Below are 12,276 nucleotides of genomic sequence, written 5' to 3' on the forward strand. Positions count from 1 at the left end.
AAAGTTTTTCTTCATTACCCATTTAAGCCGTCTCCAGCCATTATTAGTCTCAAAGTGGGTTCCTCGTCATCGAATTTAAATATCACTATCAGTTATAAGTGTATGTTTTTAGAACTTTGTAAACTTTTGTATCCAAGTTAATAAGACAGTAACGAGCATTTATCTATGACCAGACTGGTAATAATGAAGTGTTAATAATTCATTATCTTAATGTTTGTTTTTTATACTGGTTTTTGTATCCAGATTAATACATGGCAAAATTTTACTTTGGTGCACAGTTATCTAACTTTACAATTTATATAGATTATTTCATGAAAAATTTAAGAAAACTAACTGAGCTATGTCATGTAATCATTGGGCAATCAAGAAAATTTACTTGGATTCAAAGTATTTTATAAATCTCAAAGTGCATCTCATATAATTAAACTGCATAATTTAAGTCTCCTAGTTTCTAACTGTTGTGGTTAAAAATTGCAAGTCAATGCATGCAACTAAACTAATTATTTGAACATACTGAGCCATGAATGTATTACATCTAGTTAATTGAATGTTATTTGTACAGTATTGAATCGACTTACCTTGTAACCAATTTCACAAACATCAATTGGGTCATTGTCTCCTTTACAGCCTGTTGATGCATCAACTTCAAAGGGATTCTCCCACGTCTAAGTCATGATAAAAAAATAAACCTAAAATCAATTCATCTGTAATTTACTGCATGGTTGAGTGCAGCAAACAAGGAATTCCAGTAAATAGAATGTACATTTAACATTTGTATAAAAATGTTACAATAATCAGGTTCAACATTAATTAGGTTTAACTAACAAATTACCAATTTAAATAAAAATTGTTAAAATTTAAAACTGTGGTTTTTTTCATCAGTTTAATAACAAAGCTTAAATACTAAAGATAGTGAATGATAATAATAATAAAAAAGTGTGGTACTTGCAGCATCATGTCCTTAACCCATTAATTGCTGCAGGAGCAGCTCAGTTGCCATTTTCTGACTAACAGATAAAACTGAGCTGCCATCAATCACAATAAAACGGTAATTATCATCATTCGTATAGAGTTATAGTTATGTATGTGCAACTGACAGATATTTCCGTCATTCGCAACTGAGCCGTAGAACTTCAATGACGAAAATATCTGTCATCCACAGTTAATGGGTTAATATATGGAATTAAAAAGTAAGTCAACAAAAGTGATCAATAAAATACAAATTCAAATAGAATTTAACCAATTTAAAACAAGTTTATGAAGGAATGCTATAATACAAGAAAACAAAAACGAATTTGTGAATAAAAATATTCTGAATTTCTTGGCTCCAAGCCATTTTTACGCTTGATATTTTATGCTTCTTGTAGAAAATCAATTTGATGTATCCATTTTGAAGTAGCTCAATTTCTTTTTAACCATTGTTTTTTTTTCAATGTTTTAATTTTTTGGAACTTCAAAAAAACAAAACAAAAAGAAACTTGGGTCATAAAATTGTACGGATATATTTGTGATAAGAAGAGGCGTTAAAAATTGTGTTTCACTACATTGAAAAAAAATCTTGGTGTACATGAAACATAAGAGTTTATAAAAAAAAAAAAGGCAAATGGCAGTAAAAGAGTAAAATAATTTGTAATTTTATTAGATGAACTTTTGTCCAGGATTTATTTTTTTATATATAAATAGGTAGCAGCAGTTTAACAAAGAGTAAAATAAATAACGATTGAAGCACAATAAACTATTCAGATATTTAGAGAAGCAGTCTAGCATTTGACTTTTTTTTCAATCTAGCTAGTATATATACAATCTTTAAAAAGGTCATAAATATCAACAAACAAAATATACCTAAAAAAAAGACCAAATTAATACCTTGTTGAAAAGAATAAAAAAGCATTAATCTTTAAAATATATTAAGCACAGTGCTGTGCTATTTATCTTACAGTGAGTCATTTTAAATAGCACTAGTCATGCTAAACCTTAAACTGTAAAAATACTATATTCTCAAACTTGTCACTATCTAAGAATTAAATCACTTTCTGGCATTAGACTCAAGTACAAGCGTTATGGGTTGGGGCTTAATGGCACTGTGAAGGAACAAAGGCATTTAAAAGATACAACTTAGTACTTTTCCACTTAAACAGAAATAGAGTTAATTTATTTATTTTATTTTTATATATATTAAGCAGAAAAAATTAGTTAATGATTTACCTGTGGTATGGCTCCATAGTTACATAGGTAGCCATGATAAGGAAAGCAGTTTGCAACAAAACGAAGTTTTCCTTTTAGCACATCTTGATAAATTGGGTTCAGTGGCTCTTTTGTATTGATCTTTTTTAAAAGAAAAAAAAGGGTCAGCAATAATTTATAGTTTTTTCATTTTGTTACATGCATGAAGGTGAGAATTTCCAAACAAATGAGAAAGCATCACTTGGTTTTAAAGCTAAATGATCTTCTCAAGTATATTCATAGTTCTGATTGTATTCTTAAAAAATAAAAGTATTCATTGTCACAAAAAATTGAGAATATTTATTAAAAGTGAACATTACCCCTCAATCATAACTTTATGTCAGTTAATTGAAAGCATTTGCCTTTCATTTCATTTTTGAATATGTGGTTTATTTAATTTTCCACAATAACTGCAACTTGTCATGAGACCAAGTGATTGTATTAGGAATATCTCAGATCATATTAAAATCAGTAATTTCAAGCCCTCAGCCAACATTTTAAAAAGACCCAACACACACACACACACACCTGAATAAGTCTTAGTACAAATACTTGTATTTAAATGAATTTGACAGAAAAATTCCTTTTCTTTTTTAAACAGTACCAAGGAACATTTCTTTTCCAGCTTGGAGCACTAGAACCCTTTAGGTAATTAATATTCAGTTTTAATTACTAAAATTCTTCTTTGTGTCTGCACATACTGCATACTAATTTTTAATTTTTTATTGTTTTGTAAAACTTATTTCAAATGAACTGAAAATTTGTCTCCCACATGTTTGTTGTTAGCCAATGTTGCTGATTGTAACTTTACAGTGTTCTTATATGTGTAATTGTTTAAATATAACATTAATAAGCAGCTGATATCTTCAATAATGCTATCAAGTCATCTTAAAAGTTTGTAACCCTTGACCATTTGAAATATCTTATGAGTATTATTTAAAACACTTCAAACAGATTAATTCAAAACACCATTTAACCATGAATTTATTGTCATTCCTTCATATTTTTATGTTTGTAATCTCTTATCATCCTGTTCCATATTAATATTAACCAGTTAAAATGCTGGTAATAAACAAGAAATTTACTACATTTGTGGTAATTCAACGTTAAACCTGCACTTAACCATTTAAGCATCAATTTGACTATTTTCATGTTATTTACTTTCCTGCCACATCAATAACAACTTCAATTCATAATTTTTATTTTCTACAGAAAATAAATTACTTTATTTTATTTTGTCCCCTTGTGTCTCTTATTCCACCTACTTCAAATCATTGTACATTTCCTTGTGCAAATTACATCCATGAACCTCTTGTTTTGCAGAGATCAACACAGATCTACAATGGAGTTTTGGCCCTTTATAAAATAATAAGCTTACCTCCTCAAAGGTCAAATTGATTCTCTTCAAAAAGAGCCAAAACTGCATATGATACAGTACAGTTTCCATGCAGCTCACCAGTCAGAAAAAAGCACTATGATACAGAAATCTCTGTTCTATGTGACAGCCACAAAGTACCTCCCAAACACAAGGTAAAAAATAACACAATACAATTATCCCACGAAACAGTAACTAAGTTTCTTACCCAGTCAAGACACAAAAAACTTAACACTTATGGTTGAACTTTTGACATGATCTATATTGCATTTAGTGTGTACTAAAACTGAACCCCAGATTTTAGCACTGTAAACTTACTACTGACCCACCAGTGGGTATATAATATGGGAGAATAGGATACACAGTATTTGAATACTACACATTCAACCTAATAACTGTATATTAAAATAGTCTTCTGTAAACATAATCACCTGATGAAGGACATTTACTTGAAATATAAAATAAAAGTAACTTGTTGAACTAATAACACTTTGCATAGTTTACTAATGCATAATAATAGAAATTGTAAACTGAATAATCTTCATCAAAAAGAAAAAAAAGTTTTATTTTCAGTTTTATATTTGCAAGAGCAAGTCAAGCTTCTGCTTGAGGTTAACTATACTGTACTTCAACATTCATGCAAGAGAAAAAGATTCCAATACCATGATGTCTTCTTTCTCACGAAATTATGTACTTAAGTGTATGTGTACACAATATAAACATACACATCACAACATAACCGTTCCTTCATAAATATTATGCAAGTAACAAAGGTCAAACATACCTCTGTTTTAGCATTAGTCCATCTAGGTATCTCAACCACCATGTTATATATATATTTTTTTCTTATCAGCAAAAATAGGAATGTCATGGAATGGTGAAATTGGACCATTTTCATTTCCTGTAGAGAAAATTCTAATATTAGGAAGAACAAGTATCATCCACATTAAGCCCATTAGATGAACCAAGTTCATTCTTTAAAATAATCATGATGAAGTCATATAAAAATTACACAGCAACTTAGAAACTTTATATCAAAACATGTATTAGTCTACAGATAATTACATTAACACAATGGAAAACACTGTCTTATAAGGATAGTCATATTAGTGTATTACAGCTTAAATACAAATCCCCAACTGATTGGTTTTCAGAATAGCAACTTTATTATACACATAATCACATAAATATAGTTCAAATAAAAGATGATGCACCGCCGACTCTTGGGCTACTCTTTTACCAAAGAATAGTGGGATTGACTGCCACATTATAATGCCCCCACTGCTGAAAGGGCAAGCATGTTTGGTGGGATGGAGATTCGAACCCGTGACCCTCAGATTGCAAGTCGAGCATCCTAACCACCTGGCCATGCCGGCTTTAACAATCTGTTAGTTTGTGTTTTTATTAGTTTGTCATTACTATAATAAAAGGGAATCCTCAATAGCCACAGCATTTGAAATTCTTTTAGACAGGATTTGAGTGAATTAATCTTAGAGACCTTTTTTCTTAGCCATATTTTTGTGCACCAGCAATACCAAGCATGGGGTGCATATAGACCCAATTCGATTTTATTACTCATTAGGATCTCTACCAACCTACCCTCAAATTGAAATTCTTTTAGGTAAGATTAGAGTAAATTAATCTACGAAATCTTGGCTGTGGTCAAATACGTCAATCAAAAGGGTTTGACCTCCCAAGTCCAAAACTGTAATTAGATCTCAAAATCAGTCAAGAGATGACAGAGCTACGAGCTAAAAGTTTGTACTTAAAAACTCAGAACCATTCTATGAGCCACTATGCCATAGCTAAATAAATATATATTTGTACAAAGTCCTGTACATGTATGTTATCTGGTTCACTCTTAAACTTGAGTTTCACTTTTAGTTCACTGGTATGTCATGTCACTTCATATTTCTTCAAAAATGGCTCATCATGCTCTCCTTGCATGTTGCATTATCTTTTACTATGCAATTTGTTGCAAGTAAGAGGCTTAATCAAAAGTAACACTCATATAAAAGTACATGGAGAGATTTCTGATTGTAACTTTGCAAGTCAGCAGGCAAGAAAGAGAACATTCATGATGCTACAGTCAACCATTTTTCATTTACCCTCATATAGGGAATGATATTTGAATAACCTTATGTTTCACACACAACTACTTCATTCAATTTAACTTTCCTCCTCTGAAATACAATTTTGTTTCATTGAAAATAAATGGCAACCAAACATTCTAGGAATAGAAATGCAGTTCATAATTTCAAATTAACATGCTTTAAAAACTGTAAAGACAGCTTCACTGATGACGACTGAAATTCGATTTCTTAAATACCAAGATAACATTGTTCCAAAGTTCAACCTAAAAACATATTCTACCACTGTTATATTAAGTGAACAACTAGGGATGAGCTATGCTTTCTTAACACCTATGCAAAAAGAAAAAAAAATGACATGAAATAGAATTTAAGACCTCCTTATTTTATTGAATATATGAAATATCTCAAAAGAATGTCAACACAGATTCACTAAAAAGAAGCCTCACTAATAGTTTATCTTTCTTTGAGGATGTTAACTGTCATCTGGATGATGGAAAGAGTATGGACCTGATATATTTATATTTTAAAAAACTTTTAATAAGATGCCACACAGAAGATTAGCTATAAAAATCATATCAGTGTGGGTTGGGGAAAGAACAGTTAATTAAATTATATGGTGGTAGGATGAAAGAAAGAAAAGTTTATTAATGTAGTTCAGTCAAATTGTACTTTTAAATTCTTTTTTACATTAATGATATTAGCATGGGAAAAATTAGAAAATTATTGAAGTTTACTAATAACATTAAACTGATGGGTACTTCTAGATTGAGATACTTAGGTACTACAAAATGACTTAGATCAATTTGTTTCCTTACTAAAGAAGAAATATTGATTTATTGGAAAGGGTTTAGTGAAGAGCCTCTAGGATGATCCCTGGGAATAGAAAGGTTATCTTACACGGAGATGTTAAGTTTTCCAAACTTCTATGAGAGAAGAAGGCCGTCAGGTGATCTCATTGAAGTTTAGAAGATTGCAGGATTGATAGGATGAAGATACAATAGATATTTTTTAAACACAATAACAAGTTTATGAAATGAATTACCATCAGTAGTGGTGGAAATTGGTACTTTACAATAGTTTAAGAAGTGAATCTATCATTTCCAGCAAAATAAAAGGAGAGTTTAAATTTTTGCTTTTTTCAAGAAAAATTGGGAAGTCTAAAAAATAAGGGTCCTGGACCAATAATATTTCCCCAAGGGTTTTGAAGGAGGTTAAAAATTTGGTATGCGAATCACTAACATTTCTTGCAAGTACTTAAATAATGGGAAAGTGTCAGAAGATTCGTAGTTAGCTAGTATTACCCCTGTTTTAAAGAGAGGTGATATTAATCTTATGTGATATGTCTATTAATCTTACATCGGTGATGGAAGAGGTTTTGAAATTCTTATAAAAGATGCTTTGCAAAATCATTTTAAAAGGTTTAAAACTGTTCAATAGTCAATTAATTTTTTGACATTTATTGAAGAGGTTACTGCTTATGTAGATAAGGGTAAGTCCAATGGTGTCAAATGTTTTCTGAAAATCCAGATACAAGTTACCGCAAAAGGCTTGTTTAAAACATTCTCTATAGGTGTGGGCAATAAGATGGTTTGTTGGATTGAAAAATGACTGGATGGAAGAAAGCAGAAGGTTGTTATAAATGGAGTTCAGTCAAGCTGGAATAATGCCATAATTGGAAAATTCAAGGCTCAGTGTTAGGACCTTTACTCTGTTGATTAACATTAATGACATAGGTAAAGGAATGGTCAATAAATTACTTAAATGTGTCAAATATATTAAGATTTGGGTGTTGCTGGCTGTGATGAGGATGCTGTTGCTTTATGAAAGGACTCGGATCATTTGAAGTTGGGCTAATACATGGCAGTTTGATTTTAATTATAACAAATGCAAGGAAATGCATGTGGATCATCATAATTTATAAGTAATATCTTGATGGGAATAACCTTAACAGAGCAAAAGAAAAGGATCTTGGTGTTTCGGTTGAACAGTCTCTAAGTCATCCAAGCAGTGTGCAGTTGCTAGAGGATAGGGCAAATTGCATTGTAGGTTGCACTTACAGAAATACTGAATACAACTACAAGTCTAGAGATATTATAATTTTCTTGTATAACTCACTGGTTTAGCCTCATTTAAAGTAATGTATTTAGGTATGAGCTTTTTACTTTAATAAGGACAAAAATTATTGGAAATGCTACAAAGGAGGAATGGAAAGGTCATCATATAAGGGCATGTTAAATTTTTTTAACCTGAAATTGTTTTATCTTAAAGAAAGAAGAGACAGAGTAACCATTTAAAGTGTTTAGGATTGTTAAAAGGATTGCTAGGATGGATGTATCATCTTTTTCTTACTTAATGGTGAGAACTGTTAAGACTAGGGAACGAAAATATAAATTTTGCCAGGGTAGAAGTCAACTTCAGCTAACACAGTTTTATTTTTCTAACAGAGTGGTTGGCCTTTCGAATGCATTGTTTTCAAATGTAGTGGATGCAATTAATTCATCTTTAAGGGAATTTAAGAGAGGCTTGATAAATATTTGAATGATAAGGGCTGGTTTTCAATGTTTAATTTTAAAGTTCAGTTTAGTGGATAGGTTAGCCTCAATGGATAAACAGACCCATTGTTGTCCTTAAATGTTCTGTTATGTTTTTATGCAGCCTTGAAGGATCAAATGGACCTTTGTTGTCCATGCTATGCCAAGGAAAGATTGTTTTATTGTAAATGGTTTATAAGATTCAGATATTCCTTTAACTATTCTAATAATACTACTTTGTTCATAAAAAAACATGTTATCAAAAGCCACCAGTTCTTATACTTGGTTAAAGTTTGCGCTACAACTATAAGCATACAGATAAATGTTAAAATCTTTTTACTCTTTTTTAAGAGTATGTATATAAAAACAATACTGCAATCAAAGGATACATTGTAAAAGAAACAAAGAAGGATGAGATTCATGGGAGGTTATCTTAAAGTTTATGAGAGATTATTTGGGATTTTGATAGGATAAAGGCCTCTAATTTTTGATAATCTTCTATTAATCAAAAAATCAGACCATGACACACCTTTATGGTCTCAAAAACCACCTTAAGTTTGCCGTTCAACAGTCTTGGTGATTCTATGCAAAAATATATGGCACTTCCTCTCAAGGTATTACTAATTATTTTGTTGTCACTATTAGTAAGTTACATGCATATTAATAATATTGGATATTTGAATATGCATCACCTTTAAACAGAAAATGCTTATTTACAGTATATAGGTACATAAAAACACAACTACTTGTACCCATTATTTCTACACATTGATTAATTAATGAAACCATACTTCTAACTGATAAACTTCATGCTAGGTGTAGTTTTAGTTGATAATCAACATCTTAAATGTATAAAAAAATGTCTGATATTAAACCATACCAGTACAGATAAGTAATACTATTAATATTTGTTTCTTTTATTAATACTCTGATAAACTGAAATTATAATGAATCATTTTTTAAACTTAATATAACGAAATATCATCTTCAGTTTTACTTTTAAGTTGACATTCCCAAAACTTTAATACAAGTTCAACTGTGGTATGATTTTCAAAAGCTTCAACTTCAAGACTGCCTACATGTGCTTTACACTTGTATAGGACCTTGGAGAAATAAATACTTCAAATACTGAAATAGGCCCTTGGTATCCATTTGTTATATTATGAAACTAAGTAATAGAAATATATGGTCATTAGATAAATTAACATTTTATGTTAAGCATACTGTCACCTCAACATTCTAAGTAGACCAGGATGCAGGTCTAACAAAGTAACTTACTACTGTAACAGTAGTACTAGTAGATTTTTAAAACTTAACAAGTGTAGCTTGACAATGACAACATTCAGATCAGGTTAGTAGAGCAAACTGTTGAATTGGCATACAACTTCTGTAGTTTTTTTTTACTTTTAGATTCAACTGTAAGTTGTAACAGTACAACTTACAAGTGCCTGTGTCTCAATGAAGTCTACAAAGGCTAAAAGTGTGGAGTCAGCGTACGATCATCTTTGCAAACCTCACATATCAAGATAGTTAAGTTGGCTAGTTTTTTTACTGATACTGATAGAAAATGCCAATAATACTAACAAAAATACACTATTACTAGTCTTAGTATTATTAGCCCTTGTTCTACTACTACTACTACTAATAATAATAATATTTAATACTATATTAGTATTAGTCGAGCTGATGACAGTAATACTGATATTAGTATTAGTAATACTAATAGTATATACTGCTGGTGCTACACTAACCCAGTGCCTTTATTATGTATTACTATTACTAAGTATTAGTATTAATGTTACTAGTATTAATAATACTAATAGTATTAGTGACAATTACTTGTACTATGGTAGTAATAATAATAGCAAATAATAGTAAATTTTATGTTACTGTTGTCAGTATCAACTTAAACTAAAGTTAAAACTAACTTACATTACAAACACGAAATAATTACATTTACGACTTACGAAAATAAACCCTGAATTCGAAGGTATTCGGGCATCCTCTTTCAACAATCGAATAAGACATTTTCTGTCGATTGTTATTAATCTGTGACGAAAAACACGCAATGCTTGTAGAACTCTTACACCAGTTTGTTCTCATAAATTCAAGCGAAATTTGCTAAATTCCACTTTTAAACATCAAATAAAAATTAACAATTTATATAATATTATGAACGTGATATATGTAGGGTAAAAGTTACAGACCAACAACATTTTCATTATTGTATGATTTGAACACAACAACAACAGTAATAAAGCTTTAAATTTCAAACTGTTGTAAGTTTAAATTGTAAGTAAAATAAATACCTACAGCAAAACCATAAGCTAGTATTAAGTAAGAAACCTTGGAACTACATGAGAGCAATAATACAATTAGGGATACTGTCCGAAAGATTGTCTAAGCATTGTATCGGGTTGTTCCTGCAGGATTCCTACAGTATGTAAATATAATTTAAGGACAACAAGGGACCTGTTGGTCTATTTAGGTTGACCCATACACTAATTTACACCATAAAATAAAATCCCACTCACTTATTTTAATTTCAAAATAAGATATTCGAAGCCAGCACATTTCATTCAAATATTTATCAGGTCTTCTCACTCCTTTATATACATTTAAAGACAACACATTCCAAAAATTAATTGCCTTGTTAGCAAATTAAAGCTGTCTTATCTGAAGATCAACCCTACTCTGCCAATATATACATTTTTGTCCCCTAGTTTTACCATTTTTACCATTAAGTCCGAAAAAAGATGATGCATTAACATCAGGCTCATACGTACAATGCCTGAATGGGGAGTTATATTTTGTGAGATCAAAAGCCAACATATGTTGTGCGAAGCACAATCAGCATGCAAGGCATGTTAATGATGGGGGGAGGGGGATGGAGGTACGCCCTCCAGAAATTTGTAATAAGAAAATGCTATGAGATTAAATCTGGGAGCAATGTTGCATGAAATATAGTTTCAACAAATGCATTGCTGTTGTTCACATAAAGGCCACAAACATCCAATGAAAAGCCAATAAACATTTGTATATACGTTTAACTTGTTTTAATATATCATTTTAAAACAAATGGACTGTGTTACTATATATTTATTGTTGAAATTTATCGCTAACAAGTCACGGGTACCTACTGCAAAGAATCCGGTCTACAAAGCTTGACAGCGGCAATACGGCTTCGGCGTGTAATTGCAAAGTGTCAACAGAACCCACTTTCAAGCCAAAAAAAATGCTAATGCTTCATCAGAAGAATGTAGACTATGTAGAAAACGTTAAATACCATAAGCAGCTGCACTATAGCTATATAAGCATAACTTTTTACATCACAAAGCTAGGAGGTACGGCCGAACCCCCTCGAATTGTCCCTTACACGCGCATTATCGATTCCCTTAACAATTTTCAACACTTTAATCAAATCCCCTCTAAGTCTTCTTTTTCAAGAGACAATTGTTTGGAAGATCTTAACCTGTTCTCGTATGACAACCTTTCCATCCCAGGTATCATCCTAGTTGTCATATTCTGAATCCTTTCCAACAATTCAATGTCCTTTCTAAGGTTAAGCACTAACGACTGAACACAATAATCCAAATGTGATGAGTAAACTGGAATGGGCGGCAACTGCCTGTTGTAGAAAAAACACAAGTGTAGACGACGAAGTTTCGAAATGTTGTCCTCTACACTTGTATTTCTTCTACAACAGGCGGTTGTTGCCCATACCAGTGTACTCATCATAAATACCCCGCCTAAACAATCTATCAAAGAATCCAAAAGTGGCCTAACCAATGACCTATACAATGAAGTTATAACCTCTTTAGTCTTGTACTAGGGTTCAAAATTCTCAAATTTTCTAATCAGTCCTTCAGGGATTTTAACTGGTTATTATCAATATAGTTGGTCCGCTTCAAAAACATATACACTGAGTGGTCACAAGTAAATAGACATCTAATTTTTCGTCATTTAACTGATTTATGCTAACTAATTTGTATTCACAGGGCACTATATAAATGAAAATGGTCCGCACACTAATTATCTTGTGCTACAACATGCA

At 31.1% G+C, this 12,276-nt stretch overlaps 1 pseudogene; it reads right to left on the reverse strand.

Annotated features, from left to right (window-relative positions):
* The window catches only part of LOC106470863, a 34,947-nt pseudogene extending 24,608 nt beyond the window's left edge, over positions 1–10,339 (reverse strand).
* Between the last annotated feature and the right edge of the window lie 1,937 nt (positions 10,340–12,276).

This window comes from Limulus polyphemus, unplaced genomic scaffold, assembly GCF_000517525.1.
Source record: "Limulus polyphemus unplaced genomic scaffold, Limulus_polyphemus-2.1.2 Scaffold107, whole genome shotgun sequence".
Taxonomy (NCBI): domain Eukaryota; kingdom Metazoa; phylum Arthropoda; class Merostomata; order Xiphosura; family Limulidae; genus Limulus; species Limulus polyphemus.